We start from the raw sequence: 9,721 nt of genomic DNA, 5'->3' as shown, positions 1-9,721 counted from the left end.
AAATTTGAAGATGTGAGGAAACAGAGCGTGAACCATAGCCCGTCAGTGAAGCCATAAGGGTCGTAGGTCATCCGGAAAACGATGGGGGCTTACACAATAATAAGTGGTTTTCGAGGAATTTCCTCGGTCTCGGAACGTTAGTGATGAAGGCAATGACACCACGATGACTGTTTTTAACATAATTACCTAGATTTACTAAGATAACTGGAGATAAATAAATATGTATGATGGTGGTATGTTCCATTACATTTAGTCAACACCTAACTCCAGCGCTGCTTATAGTTTAACCAAGTATGTATTGTTAAGTTTTGAATAGTAAAGTCTATTAGTTAATTATAAGTTACAATGGGACTGGAATATACTTTGTATAAAAGTGCCTAATTAAAATAAAGAGAAAAAATAATAATAAATAATTAGGTACCCATGTTTTCTTTTATACATTTCAACATTGTAAACTTATCCTACAATAATAAATTTTAATGTACCTATATTAAATAAAATTTAGTAAAATACTCTAACTTAATTTAAAATTAAAATTAATTATTATTTTCTTTTATTTCTTTTCATATAAGTTCTCCACGGACTCTTAATCCGTGCCCTTATCATTCTAAAAAAGAGTATTACTAAACAAAAAAAAACAGTTTGTCTATGAACTATCATTATCAACTGTCAAAAACACGCGCCAATATTTTGAAGTTCACCAATTCGAATTGCAAATTTTGAATTCGTTCACGGTTAACGGGCCTTGCAAGATCCATCGCAAATCGTATGGTAAGATCATTAATCAGGCGAGATATCTGACTGATGGTGCAACAACAGTAATGTTCCATGAACACAATGGTTGAAACCCTCGTTGGGCCACAGTTTGTGCGAAAGAATGGAGCATATCTCTACTAATTGGTGTTGAACGTTTTGGACCATTTAAGTTAGAGGTATTGTGTCGCAAACTCTCAAACTACATGCTTTCGACCGTGTACGAAAAATATTCGTAATACATAATTGTTTTAACACACAAATCGCAACGTAAAAATATATATGTATTTATTAAAGGTCATACATAACATCACGGTTGGCTCTGATTGTCTTGTTGGTCGAGTGGTCGCAAGTGTAACTGCCGGGCAAGGGCTCTCAGGTTCGATTCCAGTCCGAACAATATTTAGATAAATCGAATCAAAGTTCAGGAATACGTCATTTCTACGTATAAAATTATACCTAGAAATGACGTCACGTCACGATAATTTAAATCGACGAAAGTATTTGTTTCCGTAACAAAATAAGAAATATGTGTGTAATATTTTAAAATAATCAACAAGATTGGCGAAATTAAAATAAAAACAAGTCATCTACCCTATTTATAATACAACGTATCAAATTATGTTAAACAAAATTCTGTACTTACCTAAAACAAAAGAGGAAAAAATGTTCCTAAAAATATTTGGTCGAAATATCGATTCAAATGTAAACAATAATTATCTCTGGTCACAATGAAATGTTTTATAAACAGATTCGTATTAATAATTTTGTTTTAATAAAGCATTTATATTATCATAATATATCCGTGTTGGTATCATCGATGCCAAGATGTGATAGTTTACATAACTATGTTCATAGCACATACCTTTTTTATGATGACTTCTCACCGCCTTGGGCGAGGCGAGAGAGTGTCAGACTCTTACTGACTAAAAACCACCCCGTTCCTACTCTTGCTTTTCGAGCCGGAGCCCCGGTAAACCCGCTAGGTAGTCCGCAGCTCCGGATATAGTACTTATTTAAATATGGACTATGGAGTTGTATGCAGTGTTTAATTTGAAGCTTACTGCACTGCATGTTGCGTGGAACTTAGGTTCATGTATAACTGGTGAAAAAAGTGAGTGTTGACATTAATTAGGTAAGTAATAATTTTTAAATAGTTTTCAATGGCAGCATCCGCTTGATATGTCTAAGTATTTTATTAAAAACGAAAACCTTTATGGATACCCAAAGACGTAACGGGTTACCGGGGCTCCGGCTCAAAGAGCAGGTGTAGGAACAAGGTGGTTTCTATTCAGTAAGAGTCTGTCACCTGTCCTGCCCTCGCCTCACCCACAGGATCATTGGATGATTTTCATTCATTAAAAAAGCTCAAGGTCCTACGAATAAGGGGTATTATTACTCTAACCCACTCAGCCATCAGTAAATTACGTTATGATCATCATCAGCTCGAGATTATCCCTTCATTACCACAGACAAGCCTCACCAACACCACTTAGCACCTTCAATGGTACATATATCAAAACGAAATTTGAAAATTTGCGCAACGCCTTGCACATGTAGTATGGAAAATGTAATTCTCGCAATATATCATTGTTGGTAAAACAATGGGTGGTAAAATATTAAATGTTTAGATGCGATCAGACAGATGACTGGCTGAGATATCGACAGTTCTTTCAGCTTAGGCAATTGTTTGGAACCTAGAATACTATGTGTGGTAAGTGCGTACATGCATTTCGTTGAGCTTGTTATTGCAACATTATTGGCATTTTGATGTTCATATGTGAAGCCTTTATTAATTAGAGCTGTTGTTATGTAGAGGAAAGTGTGTGAATCGATATTTGTTAGAAATTCAACAAATATTTTTATTTTTCTAAATAATTTGAATTAATTGGTTTAATACGCGGATTTCTTAAACTGCTTTTTTGGCAAAATCAAAAACGAAATCGCGAAAAACATTTGCTTCGAGAGAACTAGATAAAAAAGAAGTTAAAAAATATACAAAAATCTACGAGTTTCAAAAAAATGTAAGCCAGATAATTTAAGCTCAAAGCTCAACATAATATAAGCTCAAACCTAATTTTTTCCTCCAATCAACAAGAAAAAAGTGAGTCAGTTTCAAACTTCGACCTTTAACGGTCACCGCGGGTCAATGCATTCGCCATTTTGTTTATCGAATTACAATAATTGTCCAACAAAAACTAGAATAAATAAATATTTAAACACTAAACGTTGCAAACTATATCTAATTAATGTCAACATTACGGATTAAATTACAAAATGGCGAATATTTATTTAGGTTTACTATAAAACAATAAATCTAGCAACAACTGTTTTATGAAATCTTATAAATTAACGCACTTCTTATTACGCATCTATCTGCCTTATTATAAAGGGGTTAGGGTTGTAAATCGTTTAATTTGTGTGACAGTTTAATTTTGTTGTTCTTTTTTTAAAATGTTCAGTTGGCGGGAAATCGATCGGCGGACAAAAGCGATTATGACTGGTTCCATTATTGTTATTGACAAACAAAATAAATTTATTTTGCGACATTACGCTTGTGGCTTGTTGTAGTAGCGTAGTTGTGTCTTATTTGTTGTGTGTTTATGTAACTAAATCAGATCATAACAAACGAAAAAATGTGCAACCTAATGATCTTTAACCTGGCTGTTAGGAGCAGTCTGCAACCTCATATTTCTGTAATAACAGTAGCTGCACTAACTAGTGTTGGTAAATATACTATATTTTATTTTTATTTTAAAAGTTAGGAATGAATATTCCGGAGCTGCGGACTACTTAGCGGGCTTACCGGGGCTCCGGCTTGAAGAGCAGGAGAAGGAGTGGGGTGGTTTTTAGTTAGTAAGAGTCTGACAGAACGGAGAGGGAGAACAAGAGAGCGGCAGAAGTCATTGGATGATTTACCCTCTTATAAAGGGGCCGAATATTTTCACAGAGAGCTCCGGGGAGCTCTCTGTAAAAGACCCCCCTCTGGGGAAGAAGGGGACTTCATCAGATTCTTCCTGACTTAAACCACCCTGTGTTCCGTCTCATGTAGTTACGAGGGTCACATAAGCCAGAAGCTTCACCAAGAGATACACCAGCCAGTATTATATTAAAATAATGTCATCGTAATCATAGAATGTAAAAGACATAATCCACAGTTCAAGGAAAACTTATAATATTAATAAATATGCATCTTGTTTACATATTAATAACCATTAAAATATCACCAAATAAAATAAAATTTCTTTTGTTTTGAATTTCGAAATGTTGACATCTCGCGTGTCTGCGAGACGGTTGCGTAAACCGATGATAACCGATCTTTGCCGAGTCACCACGATTACGATTGTCGCACGCGGGCTATGCAAAGCGGATCCGAATTTGAAACGGAACTAATTCGGAAGGTCGGACCGATTGATAACGATTTTTAACGCGGATTTGGAAATTATAATATTAAGCGAATGATTAAAAACAATGGGGCGCGGTTGAACTTGTTAGCTTCTTAATTTTTGCGGTCGCTTATTGCGTTCGTAATTTGTTTTATTAGGCGATGGAATTCGTAGTGCCTCTTGGACGGTTAACTTTTAACTACTATCTTCAATTGATCTTTACCGGAGGTTCAATATCCCTCTTCACAATCTTACCAAACCCCAATTCCCCAACAACCCTAAATTCCTAACCCCCAAAAGGCCGGCAACGCACTAGAAACGCCTCTGGTGTTTCAAGTGTCCGTAGTCAGTGATTGCTTACCATCAGGTGATCCAACTGCTTATTACCGGCTTATTCCACAAAAAAATAATTAAATTCGATCTACGATTCCATTATTGAGATTCTAATTTCTTCTACGAACATAATATATCTGTGAAAAAAGAAACAATAGTTTTAATAGAATAGGATTTATAAAAGAAACATTGACCATAAATAAAGCTTAACAATACAATGCCGCATACCAGCAGAAGTATCTACATAATAAAAATGAATTAAGTGTATCCGCATAATGTAATCTTGACCGCAAATTCCGAGAGAACTAGCGACTTAAAGAAACGAGTAACTTCTTCACATATTCACATCTTAAACTTCATATTCTTAAACACTTTCACCCGACCTTGTGAGGGAAAGTTGAATAACCAGCTAAATTACGAACCATCTCACATCTTAAAGCCAAGAGAACAAAACCGAGAGCTATTTAATTTGGTCAGGTTACAATTTTTGATGTAACGTCTTACATAAGTATTAGTAATATGCGATCATTACATTGCCCAAGGTAAGCCCCTATTACCGGCCCGGGTAATCTCTTCGGTGATTTATCTTGTTCACAGAAAATTGGTATACTTCATAGGTTTATGTTTTATTGCCTTTGTTTGTAGATATGTATATGATTAGTTTTGGAATGATTTGTGAGTGTTGGGTGAAATGGTTTTACTGGGAGAAGTATGCTTCATTATAATTAGATTAAGTTAGATACGAAACGGAAATAAATGTTGCATTGGGAGTCTGTTTGGGCCTCTTCTGTTTTATTATTCTTTAAATTAGTTTGGGATAGAGAAACTTGCAACAGGATGACCAAAAACCTGGTGTGGTGATTCAGCAAGGGTAGCCTGAACCACGGACACAGGCAGAGAAGGAACACCGCGGTGACTTTAGCCAGTAAGAGCCCGGCAAACTTCCCCAAGACGTAGGAAGTCGAAGAGGATTTCCATCGCGTTAATAAAAGAAAGAATTACCAATAACCTGGTCAAAATTATGGCAATTATTTTGACAGTAGGAGGTGTATAAACTTTAGAGCATTCCTTCATTTTTATTTGAATCAATTGAGTCAATTATTTACATATATACAGGTTGTACCTAAACGGAAAGCTCCCGAAAAACGCAACATTTTTTTTTGTTTTAACAATTTTGTTTTCGTTTTATTCATGCAACATCAGCCTTAACCAGTACATTACAACTATTATTACATAAAATATACATTGAATTTCTTATTTTCTTTTTAATTAAATCTCGTTTTCCCCATCATCACCTGTTTGCGCTGTTTGGTAGCGATCCGTTTACACCCTGTATAGATTGTCAGTCTTCCAAAGTACTTCAAAAAAATAAATTCGTGTAACTAATTCAATTAATCCGACCATTTTTACATTCAAGGTTTACTTATTATATTTCAGTTTACCTGGTATTTAGAATTACAACATAGTCATCCTAGATACCAAGGAATTCGTGACTAGATTATTATCTAGAATATCTGTCAACCTACAGACAACAATGCTAACATAAAAACTATGTATAAAAAATGTGTGCCTATTTCGGAATATTAGCTCAAAATAATAATATCGTTTAAGTGAACAATAAGTATAATTTCATAACTTTAAACACTTTATTATAACCAGTAAATACATTTCATAATATTTCAGAGCACTTACAAAAATCTTAGTTAATTGTTCCACAAGATAACTGGATTATATAATCTATCTTTGAGCTGATATCAAATTGTTATATAGTTTCTTTTTAGGTTTATTTTTGACAATTACTTTATATAGTTTCTTCCTTATGTTATTTAGAAAGATGTTGTTATGTAACGTCTATATGCTGGTTAATAGTTGTTAAAGTTATTTTGTATTTAATTTACTAATTAATTAATGTCATTATGCAATTTCATGCTTATAATCCTCGTAGGAGACATGCCTGAGGCAATTTTTGATAACTAGTCAGAAGTGCAGTTTTAAACAGGAAGTTTAATTTGAATATATTTTGTCTACACTATTTTTTTTTATGGTATAAGCCGGTAAGTCGTGAATTTGCTAACACAAATCTAGGTTATCAATTTTTCGTTTTTTTTGTGTGTATTTGGTTCAAAGTTACCTACTTTCCTATTTTTTTTTCGGTTTTAATCTAATTGTTTCCTATTTTTTTTATCTTATATTGCTTACCAAATTTGACCCTGTCCTGGCGAAAAAAAAAACATTAAATGTACTTTTTGGTTCTTTGTAATACAATCTATTATCACACAACACTTGTAGGTATTATAAATATGAAAGTTTGTTTGTTTGAATGTTTGGATAATTATCCATTAACGATTACCATTAATTATTAGATTGATGGTCAATTGTCCGTCAATCACGCTGAAACTACTAAACGGATTCTGATGAAAATTGGTATACAGACCCCTGTCTGTATATGGATATGAGCTTACTTGGGTGATAGGATACTATTTGATTTTTATCCCACGGGAATGCGGGCAAAGCCGCTGGCAGAAGTAATATACATACTTACTTATTTCCCTTTCTGATTTTTGCGGAACATGTTCCATTTTATAGTTATCTTGTTAATGCTATTGTAAGAGATAGATAATGCATCTATTACTAAGTAGTATTACTTCATACCGGACACAATTCAAAGCTTAACACTACTGAAACTTACATAATACGTAATAACGTATCGAAAAACTACAAAATAATATTACACTTTGCTCCGACACTTAGGTAAGTAGACCAAACAATGTGTCATAGAAAATATCTTTTGTGATATCTATATTTTACGCAATATAGTAACTGAAGTCGCTTCCATTTTTTTCAATAAAACTGTTTCTGTTTTAGAAAGTGTAAAATATCAAAATTTGTTTTTTAATGACACCATACATTAAAAGGTAAATAATATAATTTAATGGATTTTGTAATGTGAATACTTTGACACGCTGTGTTATGTTTACCGTAAATAAATAATGCTAAATGAAATAAAACTGTAGTAGAGTTTCATCAACAGTCTTTTCATACATGCTCGTCGGTTAAAGGTACTGAAACTTACATAATACATAATAACGTATCGAAAAACCACTAAATAATATTACACTTTGCTCCAACACTTAGGTAAGTAGACCAAACAATGTGTCATAGAAAAGATCTTAACATATTTTTTGTGATATCTTTTTTTACGCAATATCGAATGAAGTCACTTCCATTTCGATTGTAAAGCCTAATAGCCTAGTTATTTGGCAACTTGTAATAATATCTCCCCAAGGCCACTTCACCATCAGCTAAAGAAAGTGATGGCCTTTACTCCATGCGCCCGGTGAGCCGGTAGCCATTTCACAACCGACTTGATTCTACTGATGTTACAATGAAATCAGTAGATGGTATTGAATGACTGATTGTGTAGTGTGTATGCGTAATGTGCGATATCAGGTTCAGTTTTAAAGGTAGACAGAATTTAAAGTTTTTTTTGACAATATTTTTAGTCTAGAAAGCGCTGGTTGATTGACGATTGTTCAGTAGCACTAATACGCATGGAGAAGGTTTGAGCATTAAAATCATCACGTAATTAGATTTTTTATGGAATTGGTGGCAAATGAGCAGACGGGTGAGCAGACGGGTCACCTGATGGATACCCGCAACACCAGAGCACAGGTGCGTTGCCAGCCTTTATAGGCCCATTATATTATAGCCCAGGTTTTCGATTATGTTTTACTTCACCACTAATCAGTGGTGTCTAAATAATCTCAGAAAACATATTAGATATAACTCTGAAGAAGTCACATTAGTACTTGGCGATGGTAGGTTTCAAACCCTCTCACCTCCACCCTCATGCATCAGAGTCTTAAACCCCGGACCACCACACAACAATGAACAAATGCACAAAGAAATGTGAACGTGGTCATTAAAATTCAATAGTTTCACAACTTTGCTATGACTAAAAAGATTACCTATATGTTAATTGACAATCACTGCAAGTAGCTAAATCCTATGTAATAAATAACAATCTCTTTTAGCTAATATTTACAACGTATTGTCGTTCCGCATTTTGCAATGCTCAGTAATGTCAGTACATTATTACGTTTGCCAATAGCTTGAAAGCTTTTCAATACATTGGTATTATTAAATTGGTATTAAGTCATTTCGAATACGTCTTTAGCTGCTATTGTTATTGGCTTGTTAGTTAAAGAGTCGTTAGAGTAACTGAGTGTGGTCTTTGGGATGGGTAAAGTAATGCTGAATTTGAGTTCGTCGAGCTTCTTAGTTTAATTGGGTAGTTTCCTAGTTCAAAAATAAAGTATTTTGACATTTCAATATAAAAAAATATCCCAAAATTCATGAATTTGACAATATACTTATTTATTTAATTTTTCTAGCTAATTCCAGAGAAGTAAGTATGCTACTTGCCGCAAAAAAAAATGACGTCATAAGTTGCGATCTCCTACAAAACTTTTATAAAAGTAACGTTTTTGACATTTCGATAAAAGTATTGAATTTGACTAGTAGGAAACCACCGTATTGTCTCGTTGGTTAAGTGGGGGCAAGTGCGACTGCCAAGCAAAGGCTGTGATTACCGGGTTAGACAAAGTGCTATTGCAGATTGTTGGTTTTCTGATAATTTTTCTGTAAGGATTAGCATGGATTTGGGAATTGTGCTCGGTGTAATGCCATGCCAATAGGTTTATTTATCTCTCATCCATTCACTCTCTTTTGTTGCTTTAGAATAATATTCAATCTCTGTCTCTGTATCTCTGCCTACCGTTTTGATAAAAGCAGGTGTGATATTATTATGTCACGCTGTTAAAAACTTTCCAATCTGCCTATCATTCTCTCTGGCTATTAATAAACAAAACTGTTTCTGTTTTAGAAAGTGGAAAATATCAAAATTTGTTTTTTAATGACACCATACATTGGAAGGTAAATAATATTTAATTTAATGGCATTTGTTATGTGAATACTTTGATACGCTGTGTTATATTGGTACTTAAAACTATTATTATATTTATTTACCGTAAATAAATAATGTTAAATGAAATAAAATATAATTGTATTACAGCTTCATCAAGTCATTAGACTTTTCATGCAGTCATTTTCGGTGATTGGTCGGTTAAGGACTAAGAACTTTTAATTTCTCCCTATTACTTTACTGTTGATGAAGGGAAAGAACTATGTAAAATTTGTAGCAATTGGCGTCCCGTGGGCGTCCCGTTGTCTCTGCCTATTCCGATTGG

This window comes from Spodoptera frugiperda, chromosome 1, assembly GCF_023101765.2.
Source record: "Spodoptera frugiperda isolate SF20-4 chromosome 1, AGI-APGP_CSIRO_Sfru_2.0, whole genome shotgun sequence".
NCBI classification, from domain to species: Eukaryota; Metazoa; Arthropoda; class Insecta; order Lepidoptera; family Noctuidae; genus Spodoptera; species Spodoptera frugiperda.
Note: the sequence above shows the minus strand (reverse complement) of the source record.